The sequence below is a fragment of the Lipotes vexillifer genome, unplaced genomic scaffold (genome assembly GCF_000442215.2).
Source record: "Lipotes vexillifer unplaced genomic scaffold, Lipotes_vexillifer_v1.1 scaffold671, whole genome shotgun sequence".
NCBI lineage: Eukaryota > Metazoa > Chordata > Mammalia > Artiodactyla > Lipotidae > Lipotes > Lipotes vexillifer.
The window spans coordinates 2,446,111-2,457,769 of NW_006782851.1; the positions used below are offsets into that span (position 1 = coordinate 2,446,111).

At 40.4% G+C, this 11,659-nt stretch overlaps 1 protein-coding gene across 1 annotated transcript in view; it reads right to left on the reverse strand.

The window, feature by feature from the left end:
* Positions 1-11,659, reverse strand: part of TMEM132D (transmembrane protein 132D) — a 697,263-nt gene that overhangs the window by 628,549 nt on the left and 57,055 nt on the right. The window lies entirely within an intron of this gene.

The following is an 11,659-nucleotide window of genomic DNA, read 5'->3' on the forward strand; positions in this document are numbered from 1 at the left end:
GGGGGGGGATCTATTCTTTACCCAGAGGGAAAAGGAGTTTGATTCAAAGACATTTGACTTTAGCATTTCATGTGTGTGACCACCACCATTTAAAGTAATGTCTCCGAGGAGAAATTATGTAACTTATACAGCAACAGATGTGCTGCCGAAATCTAACAATTATTTTTATTTTATTAAAGGCGCTGCTTGCTTCATTTGGAATATGTACATTTGTGGCCAATACTTCCTGATAATTTTCTCATTTGACATCTCCCCCCCAGAAAGAATTTACTCTCAAGAATATTACTTTTTAATGGGAAATAAATCTGGAAATACCCAAACTAAACTCAAGCCCTGAGTGTTATTCCCAAGGTGGGGAGTTTAGCAGTGAAGACTTGAGTATGAAATTCACACATGCAAATGAATTTACTTAAGTTACTAGGTTTACAAACAAAATGTCTTCTAAAGCTTTCTGTAGGTTCAAAAATAGCACCTTGATTTTGTCATCCTCAATGAGGCAAGTTCTCTAAATAGAAGCAACTATGCTTTTAATGGAAAAGGAAAGAAAGAAGAAACATATTCCTACTCCAAACCTGCTCAGACCTTACTGATTTTTCCACCGAACTAAAAGCTTTAGGGATTTCTGACTTGTTGTTAATATTTTTAACCCAAAACTTAAATGCAGACTATTTATTCCCCCATTACGTGCCCGTGTCTCCTTCAGATTGAATGGGCTGTGACCTCACATTACTTCACGGGCTTTTCTGGCTCTTTGGAGCCCATGAAATATACATGAAATGGTTTCATGCCACCTGCAAATGAAAAAGTCAAGTAAAATTTACAGTATGGAGGCAGAACTCCAAAAGCCCTGGTATGGCTAATTTAATACATCTGCCATGTACAATTACACACGAAATGTAATCCAAAACATCTATTTTTTTTTCCCTCTCTCCAGACAAAAAATAAAGCAATTGCCCAGATTTGGAATTAAACAGCTGTCCCACCAAACAAAGGTATGCACTTCTGACTTTTTTATGAACGAATACCATTTGATCATTCAGCGTGCTTTTCGGGGCAGTGGCTTGCTCCATTAGAGAAACTGCTACACCAAATTCCTGGTCTTAAACCGTTTAACCGTTTAAAACTGTTTAACATAGATGCGGCTCTGTAATCATTGCTAAGCTGTACTAAAAATAAAAAAAATCTGTGATATATTTGAGAAAGGTTGTCCCCAATATAAAAGAAGCTCTTAAAAATTAAAAAAAAAAAAGATGGACACCCCGACGTTCAAAAGTTAACCTAGGATATGAAAACACAAAGTTGATTCTCAAAAGAAATAAATAAAGGGGGGAAACCAACAAGAAGATGATTTAACCTACTGGCAATCAAAGATACGCAAGTGAAAAGAATAAAGAGATATCGTTTTCCCTCACGGTACCAACGGCAGCCAAGGGGGCAGGGAACTGAGATTCCCAACACGACAAGCCGTGTATTGACTACACCTTTTTGGAGATAAATGTAGAACAGGATTTTCCAAGTTCAAAAATTAAAGATTTTAAAAATATTCTTGGCCCCAGAAATTCCACTTTTAGGAAACTGCCTTTTAATAAGATTAGACAAAATGTCATAGGATATGGCTATAAGGAGAGTTATCACAGCACAACTGCAGAAGCATGAGAAACCCTGCACCAAACTGCAGGAAGTCACAGGGAAGGTCTGAAGAGAGAGAGAAACGCACACGCCTTCAGGGCCTCCAATAGAGATACACAGTAGGTGCTCGAAAGAGTGTTTACAGCCCAGAGGGTATCTGATTTTAGCAATGAAAAACGTGAGGGCAAACCAAGACAAACTTTTCTGAGTCCTGGACTCACACACCAGGCCAGCAAGGGTTCAACCCACTGGCTTCTGCATTTTTCATTGTAAAATCAAATGCACCCTGGGCAGTAAACAATATTTTCGGTACCCACTGTGTACGTATATGTGTGTGTGTGTGTGTGTGTGTATTTGAACTTATATTCACACATAAATACATAAACATATATATATCACATATATTATACGTAACACATATACAGTGCAAAAGTATATTAGCACAGCAGTAAGTGTATATGATTCACACATAAGCAATATTTATATATCTTTATATATATATGTATAGGCCATATATTCTGTACTACATAGGTATATATGTATATAATACAATATTATATACTTATATATTTTTTCCCTTATGTGTGAAGTGGGTACACAAAGTACTATAATAAAATATTATGTTCATTATAAAATGTAATCTCAAAACTTTTTCTATCCTGTGATAAACCATAACGGAAAAGAATATGGAAAAGAATGCATATATATGTATAACTGAGTCACTCTGCTGTACAGCATAAATTAACACAACATTGTAAATCAACCATATTTCAGTAAATTTTTAAAAAAAGCTTTTTTCTAAACATCGTTTAGGATAAAATATAAATTGTATGTAAGGAGAAGCTCCACTATTTTCGTCCCCCACCCCACCCCCCCCAGTGCATCACCCTCTGTGGAAACCACAGCTCAGAGAGGTTCATTTTCTCATCCTTTCAAACACAGCTGGGGTCATGGACGAGCAGTGAGGTTGGGAGGGGAAGGGACCTGACCGTTGGGCAGCCCTGGGCAGGGAGCCACACCCCCCGGGGTTCATTCCCCTCATCCATCAGGCTCCAGCCAGCGCAGCCTCACAGGCCTGGCATGAGGAATAGTGACACGCATGTGTCAAGTTCTGACACCCAGGGATAGATCCCTTCATTTGAGTGCATGTCCAGTGGCGCTTCACTAAGTCCTCAGTACATAACAAGTAGAAATGAAAAACAAAAACCTTCCAAGTTTAACCCAGGAAGCGAATAATCCTTAGACAAAAGTAAAAAAAGAAGGATAATGAAGACCTTCTAAAATGCACTAAGTATAATAAAATGTCCAGTTCGGTGTGCTATACAAATGGCCCACCGGCCTTCCTGAGGTCCCAGCAGGAGGCTCATGAAACAATCCCTTCTCCAGTGACTACAGATGTGGGTCCAGCTGGCCCCTTACTGCCCGGGGACTGAGCAAGTTTCAGATGCTCTCTGAGCTTCTGTCCCTTATCTGTCGGCACAGACGACAGAGACCAGCCTCCCCCCCACCCCGCAAAGGACTGTTGTGCCAGTTAAATAAGAAAACACCCGCAAGACCTACTGTACAGCCCAGGGAGTTACACTCAATATCTCTTAATAACCTATAATGGAAAAGAATCTGAAAAAGAACATATACATATATAACTGAATCACTTTGCCGTACATCTGAAACTAACATGACATTGTAAATCAACTACACTTCAATAAAAAAAATTAGTGGGAAAAAAAAGGCAACACCCCGCTACAAGGGCTGACAGGCACTAAATGCTTAAACACTTGAAAGTATTACTGTTAATAAAATCACTAAATTTAAGAATAATCATTGAGTTTGCTGTTTGATGATAAAACCGTGCGAGTCTTTATAATAGTATAACTTAAGTTTATTCAACTTTATCACAATACAGAGGTACAAATTTGGAAACAGTAAAAAAAAAAAAATATATATATATATATATATATATACACATACATATAGACACACACACCCCCAATATATATACACACATATATACATATAAAACACATAATATACGATTGCATAATACATATGCTATATGCACATGCATGCGCACACACACTTACATGTGCATGTATGCATATATAGTGTATATAAGTCTTTTATATATTACATATTATATAAGTTTTAAAATTCTCAATAATGTAGCCACCAAAAGTTTTCAAGGTGCTAGCAATCCTGTGCTTCCTCCTTGGAGAGTATCAAATCTCAGCTGGAAGAGAAAAAGATTCTGGAAATCCACTTCTAAGATTAAAAGAAGGAAAAAAATCACCATAGGTGGGTGTTGCAAAGCCCCCCGTAAGATCGTCTAATTAGACTGATTTTTTGTCTCCCTCATCAGAGCTGAGAGAGGCTGGAAACCCTAGTTTAATCAACCCTAAGCCCCCCTGCACCTCCGAGGAAACCTCTCCTTCGAAGCCATGAGCTTCATCCAAGAGTGTGTTAATTTTACCTTTTGTATCTCCTGCCCTCCTCTATGGTAATAATGAGGTGCACTGAAATGTTAATGCTATTTGGAACTTTTATTTAAACTCTTTCTTATACTTTTCCCCTAAGTCCTCACCTTTTAATAGACAAAGTTACGATTCACAGGGAGAGGCAAAGACAGAGAGAAGAAAGTAGGAACAATGAGAGGCTGAAAGATGAATCCATCAATACTAACACATTAATTGTATTTCAATGAGAATTCCCCAGAGTACCAAAGCAATAATCTCAGGACTATTCTGTTGGATAAATAGGTCTCTAGTCCCTTTAATAAAAATTAAAGTAAGACAGAGAAGTAATAACAATATTATCATATTACATATAATTATATGTGATTATATATAATTATCCACCAATATATAATTATATATTAATATACAATTATGTGTTGATTATAATTAATATAATAGTAACAATAATAATAACACTAATATTCATTAAGTGTTTACTCAGAGCCAGACCTGCACCTTTGTGTTTTAATTTCGTTAACTTGAATATCACAACAATCCAGTTTTTCCACCAAGTCCAACAGACACCCACCCCTGAACATCCACTCAGAGATTTCAGACAGGTCACAGATCAGCATCAAATAGGACAAAGTCCCACCAGGAAGACGTTATTCTCTTTTCCGTGTCTTTTCCACCCTACTGATATACACCAGGAGAACATTCAGTTTCATGCTGCTGTACCTCTGGTCTCTCTCTGGATGGAGCTACAACAGGTCATAGTATCTAGTGAGAGAATCTTCATCCCGTTACTTTTCACTGTGTTTAATTTTTATTTCTATTTTTCATAAATAATTCAGGTTTCCCATTTATATTTATAATATAAATATAAATACATTTTTATTTAAAAAGCTTAATGTTCTTTTATTTAAAAAGAACATTAAGCAAACAGTAGTACTGTTGGTTCCAGATATAGTAAAAGTTGTAAAGGTGAGACACAAGTAACTCAAGTTTAGAAATCTTTGGCCATGCCCATCAATGTGGGTAGTCTTCTTCTTTTTTTATAAATTTATTTATTTTATTTATTTATTTATTTTTGGCTGTGTTGGGTCTTCGTTGCTGCGCGCGGGCTTTCTCTAGTTGCAGTGAGCGGGGGCTACTCTTCGTTGCACTGCACAGGCTTCTCACTGCAGTGGTTTCTCTTGTTGCGGAGCACAGGCTCTAGGCACGCAGGCTTCAGTAGTTGTGGCACATGGGCTCAGCAGTTGCAGCTTGCAGGCTCTAGAGCACGGGCTCAGTAGTTGTGGTACATGGGCTTAGCTGCTCCACAGCACGTGGGATCTTCCCAGACCAGGGCTCGAACCCGTGTCCCCCGCATTGGCAGGCGGATTCTTAACCACTGCCCCACCAGAGAAGCCCAAATGTGGGTAGTCTTTGAAAAGTACTGTCTTCAACAGACTGCTTAACTCTGACAGTATTTCTTCAATGTATTTGATGGCAGGACCCACTTTCTAAAGAAGAATCTCCAAAGACTGATCTACACAGTGTCCCTAATCAGTCCACATAAGACTTTCATTTCAGAATTGTTTTTAAGAAGCTAGATTTGCTTGTTTTATTTTATTTCATTTATTTTTTTGGCTGAACCACATGGCTTGCAGGATCTTAGTTCCCAGACCAGGGAGTGAACCCAGGACACTGCAGTGAACATGCCGAATTATAACCACTGGACCACCAGGGAACTCCCATCATTTCAGAATTTTTTGAAACATGAAAAATGACACATTTTAAATTAAAAAGGAATATGACTCAATAATAGATTAAGATTTTTTTATAGATTTATTTATTTTTATTTAGGCTTTGTTGGGTCTTCGTCGCTGCGCGCGGGCTTTCTCTAGTTGCGGTGAGCGGGGTCTACTCTTTGTTGCTGTGCGTGGGCTTCTCATTGCGATGGCTTCTCTTGTTGTGGAACACGGGCTCTAGGCGTCCTGGCTTCAGTAGTTGTGGCTCCCGGGCTTCAGGAGGTGTGTGTCTCATGGACTCTAGAGCGCAGGCTCAGTAGTTGTGGCCCACGGGCTTAGTGGCTCCGCAGCACGTGGGATCTTCCCGGACCAGAGCTTGAACCCGTGTCACCTGCATTGGCAGGCGGATTCTTAACCACTGCGCCATCAGGGAAGCCCCTAGATTAAGATTTTTAAGAACACATCTATTGAAAATATTAAATTCTAAAATACTGAATTTTTCAAACATTTATCACATTCTTACCATAATGGAATATTTAAAAATTATGACATGGGTCCAGCTCACATGTCATTATAATTTCACAGGAAACACGAGACATAATTCAACTACAGGGAATGGAGAACAACACAAAAAATCATCCAACGAAAATGATCCAATTCTAAAATGAATGATATTGACAAAGTACTTTTATAATCAAAAAGGGGAAAAGGATCAAAATTACCCAAAGAAACAAACAAAAAAAAGAGAATCATCTCTGGGGTCTGTGGGCAAGACGCTTGGAAGAGAAAAGGTGAAGCTCAAATGTGAGGAGTCTGCTGCAGCTTTTGTACTTTAAACCTTGTCCAAGTTCCATTCTTATGAAATATTCAGTCAAATCTAGGTTGTGTTTCTGTTAGGAGTGAATACTTTCTGGATAATGTGAAGAGGTGCTGTCCCTTTTCTAAGCAGGAACAGAGACCACATACAGGATGAGTCCATGTGACAATTTCTGTGTGATTTAGAATGTTTGCACCGCAAACAGATTGCTTTCGTAATAAGAAAACACCATACCAGTCACACACAGAAAATGACTACTGATAAACTAATAAATCAGATACTGAAAGACACTTTCATGACCAGGTTAACTAACATGTTACCTGGAATCTATCAGAACTTATCCGTCCCATGGAATGGGCATCCTTTTCTATCTTGTCAATATTAAGATGCACATTTTGACATATCTGAAAACGGGATCTTACAAGATGACATCTTATTTTCAATGACATACAGCAACTTAGACCAATTCCATTTTATGTGCTGGTAAAAACTGCGAGGGAGAGGGAGAGAAAGGCAGAATAATTTAAAGGATGCAGGTAAGCCTGGCAATTATTTTTCTACCTGAGCATCTGTCCTGGAGGGAGTGTGAGGTGGGGGACACACCCATCTACCCTTTCTTCAGACTGCTGGGTCCCCCTATGCCTCTCATAATGCAAGTATCTTGCTGAGACAAGTGTGAGCCCAACATTTAGGGATATTATTTAATCACTCTTAAAAGATCCAACCTTTTCACCTGAGGCTCATCCGAAGAGAGAGGGATCTTTTCCAGCTTTGAAAGAAAACCTTCCTGTACTGGACTCCCTGAGAGAAAGGCATGTGAGCCCTTCAAGCACCTCTAAAAATGATGGAGCGCCACTGCACTTTTAGACACATCCAAGTCTAAGCAGCTGCCTTACGCCTACAGTAGTGAAATCACGTTGGCAGTTCCAAAAGAGCCATGCCCTCTCCCTCTTAAAGTTCCAGTCATCCTTCCCTTAGCCAAGGGATTGAATCCCAGCCCTTCACAGACTAATAACAATAGCACATCGAGTTAGAATGCACTTTCCATTTTAGCTTTAAGTGGTGGAAGTCACACAAAGCGAAGCACTCTCCATTTTAAAAAGGATGGAGTCACCTAATTCATGAGACAGGAGGCACAGTCAGACATTTGGCCATCGTTAAGCTCCATCGTCAGCTAGCACTGACCTCCTTCACCACTGATGTCAGGTCAGTGAGAAGGTTTGGGACTTCCTGACAAAAACTCCCACGGAATAAACCAGTAAAATAGTTAAAACACACCTTTTCGCTGTGTTCTCAAAACAAGAAGTTTGCCCTGTTGGTAGAGACAGAACTGGTGAGGCCAGCCACTTTCCTTATTCATTATTTTTCAATATCTAGAAGGAAAATATATTCAAACTGTCCAAGGGAAATAAACATGAAATTGAACAGATATACACATATGTATACATATATGTGTATAAACAGGTATATTTTTTTAAACATGCATCTAAAGTAAATCTGTTTTGCGGCTAATAGTCTAGCGATGGCCAATAATCAAAACACCACTTTCCTATGAGCATGTCTAGATGCAGAATAAATTGCTGAAAAATAGGCAAGTCTAAGAGTGGCTTCTAAAAACCAGAGCAACCCTCATATCACTCTTCTAGAGCTATTAAGACTAGCACGTCTGTCCCACATTAATCAGAAATCAGTAACAGCAAAACCATTTGTAACCGTCTGGGGAAAGAAAAACTTGGAAGACTAGAAGGACCACGCCTATAATCACCACAAACTGCCCTCTATCTTACTAGGTTTAAATCGACTAGATTTAAAAAAAAATTTTCTAGATATATTGTATTCAAATGTTACCCTGCAGGGCTTCCCTGGTGGCGCAGTGGTTGGGAGTCCGCCTGCCGATGCAGGGGACGCAGGCTCGTGCCCCGGTCTGGGAGGATCCCCACATGCCACGGAGCGGCTGGGCCCTTGGGCCATGGCTGCTGGGCCTGTGCGTCCGGAGCCTGTGCTCCGCAACAGGAGAGCCCACAGCGGTGAGGGGCCCGCGTACCACAAAAAAAAAAAAAAAATGTTATCCTGCAAAGGCATGCCTCCAAAGTTAGTTACAAATGCATGTTACATTTATCCCAAATTAAAATGATTCTCAAGAGAAAAATCACCATGTCTTAAACAGGTGTTAGTAAAATTCAAGTAAAATGATCCTAACAGGTTTCTCATTATTCCTTTGCGTGGTCAGTTGTCATTTAGATTACCCACACATTTACCATCATTCTTGCTGCATTTGTATGCTTCCCATTGGGGGTCGTGTTCCTTCTATTTGAAAAATGCCTTTTAGCATCCCTTTCACTGAAGGTCTGCAGTGACAAATTCTCTTTGTTTCTGTTTGTCAGAAAACATCATTATTTAGTCTTCACTTTTGAGTCATATATTTTTTATATACAGAATTCTCGGTGTTAACAGTTAATCCTCCTCCTGCGTTTTAAATATGTGGTTCTACTGTCTTCTGAGTTTTATGTCTGTTGAAAGTCAACTGTAAGTCTTACTGTGGCTTCTTTCAATTTAAATGTCATTTTTCTGTTTTTAGCAGTTTTATGATGATATACTTGGATGTGATTCCCTTTGCATGTATGCTGGGGGATGTCACAGCACTTCTTGTATCTGTATCTGCGCTTTCATGTTTTTCACCAATTTTATAAAATTCCCTCTTTCTCTCTCTCTCGCTCTCGCTGTCTCCTCTCTTCGCTCTTCATAATATTTTCTACTGACCTATATTCCAGTTCACCTCTCCTAATTTGCTCTTCAACCAATTTATTATATTCTTAACTTCAGTTACTCTATTATTCGGCCCTTGCACTTCCACTCAATTATTTTGCATATATTTTAATTCCCTGCTAAATCTCTCCATCCATCATGACATCTATTTTCTTGCATACACTTCCTATAGTTATTGGAAAATCCATTATGAAAATTCCAGTAATCTGGATCACCCCTGGGTCTATTTCTGCCCCCTCTGCCAGTGGTCCCGGCCTCTGGTGTGCCTAGCAATTTTTGATTGAATGGCAGACAACGTATATGAAAAGCTGTAAAGACTCTGGATTATGTTAACTCCCCGCAGAGAGGAGTTATTTCGCTTCATGTAGGCAACTGGAGTAAGGGAAGATGATTTTAATCCAGCCTGCCATTGAACTATTTCAAGGCTGATTTTGAGTTTGGGGAGGGTTAATCTATTGCTGGCTCACCCTTATTCTCGGCCTCTGGCCCTCTGGGAACCCCAACTAAAAGCCTGTTGATGGGCCCAGGTTCCTTGGCAGGTCCTGAACTGCATTTTTGTCTCTCCTCAGTAAATGCATAACGAGACCACCGAGAGGGCCCCCCCCCCACCCCGCCTATCAGCTCATCAGCCTCTTAGCTGCCACTTGCTCTTTAATTCCTCAGCCTTTCAACTGCTGCTGTTAGTTGGCAAACACTTCAAGAAAAACAGGAGACAGATGCAGAATGCTGGGCTCACTTCTAAGCCTTCTCTTCCTCTCTGCTTTCTTAAACTCAGTCCCTGTTGCTTTCATAACCCTGATCTCCAGTTGTGACCCTTCGAAGTCCGACGGACTTCCAACAACTCTGATCTACTTTGTTCCTTCTTAAGCCGTGGCTCAAAATTTGGACGTGCCTTGAGTCAAAAAGTGGTTCAGAATATGAGGAACACTCAGTGCATGAATGCATGTCTCTTTTGCGGTGGGTTACAGAGATCTGCACATTCTATGACACTCCTCCCATGGAGAGATGAGGTCTGCCCTTGAAGCTGGGCAGCTTCTGTGACTGCTTTGACCTACAGACTATGGCTGAAGTGATGTTCTGCCATGCTCCAGGCGCAGGCCTGAAGAGCCTGGTAGCTTCCCCCTCCTGCCTCTTGGAGTAATTGCTCTGGAAGAAAAGAGGTGCCTTGTTAAAAAAAAAAAACAAGTCTGGCTACTCTCAAACCTCCATGTGGTGAGGCAGCCCAAACTCACCACATGAGGAAGCTGCAGTGCATCACTCAGCCCAAAAGACAGACATGAGCATGGAGACGGCTTTGGTAACTCCAGCCTCGACCACCAACCGCCTACGATGGTAACGGGGACCCCAAGCAAGAATGACTCAGCTGAACCCATCAAGTCCAAAACCATGAAGGATAATAATAAACTATTTTTTAAATTTTTACTGGAGTAGAGTTGATTTACAGTGTTGTGTTAGTTTCAGGTGTATGGCAAAGTGACTCAGTTATACATATACATGTATCCACTCTTTTTTAAGATTCTTTTCCCATAGAGTACTGATAAATTATCGTTTTAATACCCTAACTCTGTGGGTGGTTTGATTCTCCGTAACAGATAACCACACATCTTCTTTCTTCAAGTTTTGGCCTTTTGGTAGTCTGTCCAGTGTGTGTGTGTGTGCGTGTGGTGTGTGTGTGTATCTGTGTGTGTGTGTGTGTGTAAAATGTTATACTCCATGTCACTGCTTGACCTCAGTAAAAGATCTAGTCTAATTCTAGATCGAGACAGCCTATCACACAGATAGAGATAGATGTCGTGCCCATGACGACCATAAAATCATTCACTAAGCCTTCAATGCAAACAGCAATCACAGCAATTTTATTGTGTCAGAGTAACACAGCAGACCCTTGTGGCTGTTCCCCTCACTCCATTCGGGCCTCTCATCAAGTTAACTCATCAGAGACACACACTTTGCAACCCTCCTCTGCTGAACAATATCCTCTGTCATTTTTAACTCCCCTCACCATCTTTAACTTTCTTTGTAGTATCCATCACAACATCATACATCTATACTTGTCCCCTCTGCAAAGTCATTTCCCTAAGTGCTGCGTGACAGTCTTTCAGGCTCTTTGCAACGCCTGGGCACATGATAGGAATTCACTTCCCTACCCAGACAATGCATTCGTGCATGGCTACACGGTTGGCTGTGGCCAATGAAAGGTGAGAGGCTGACAAACGTCCCTTCAGCATGAAGAGCCAGAAAACACTTTGCCACCCTCTCTTTCC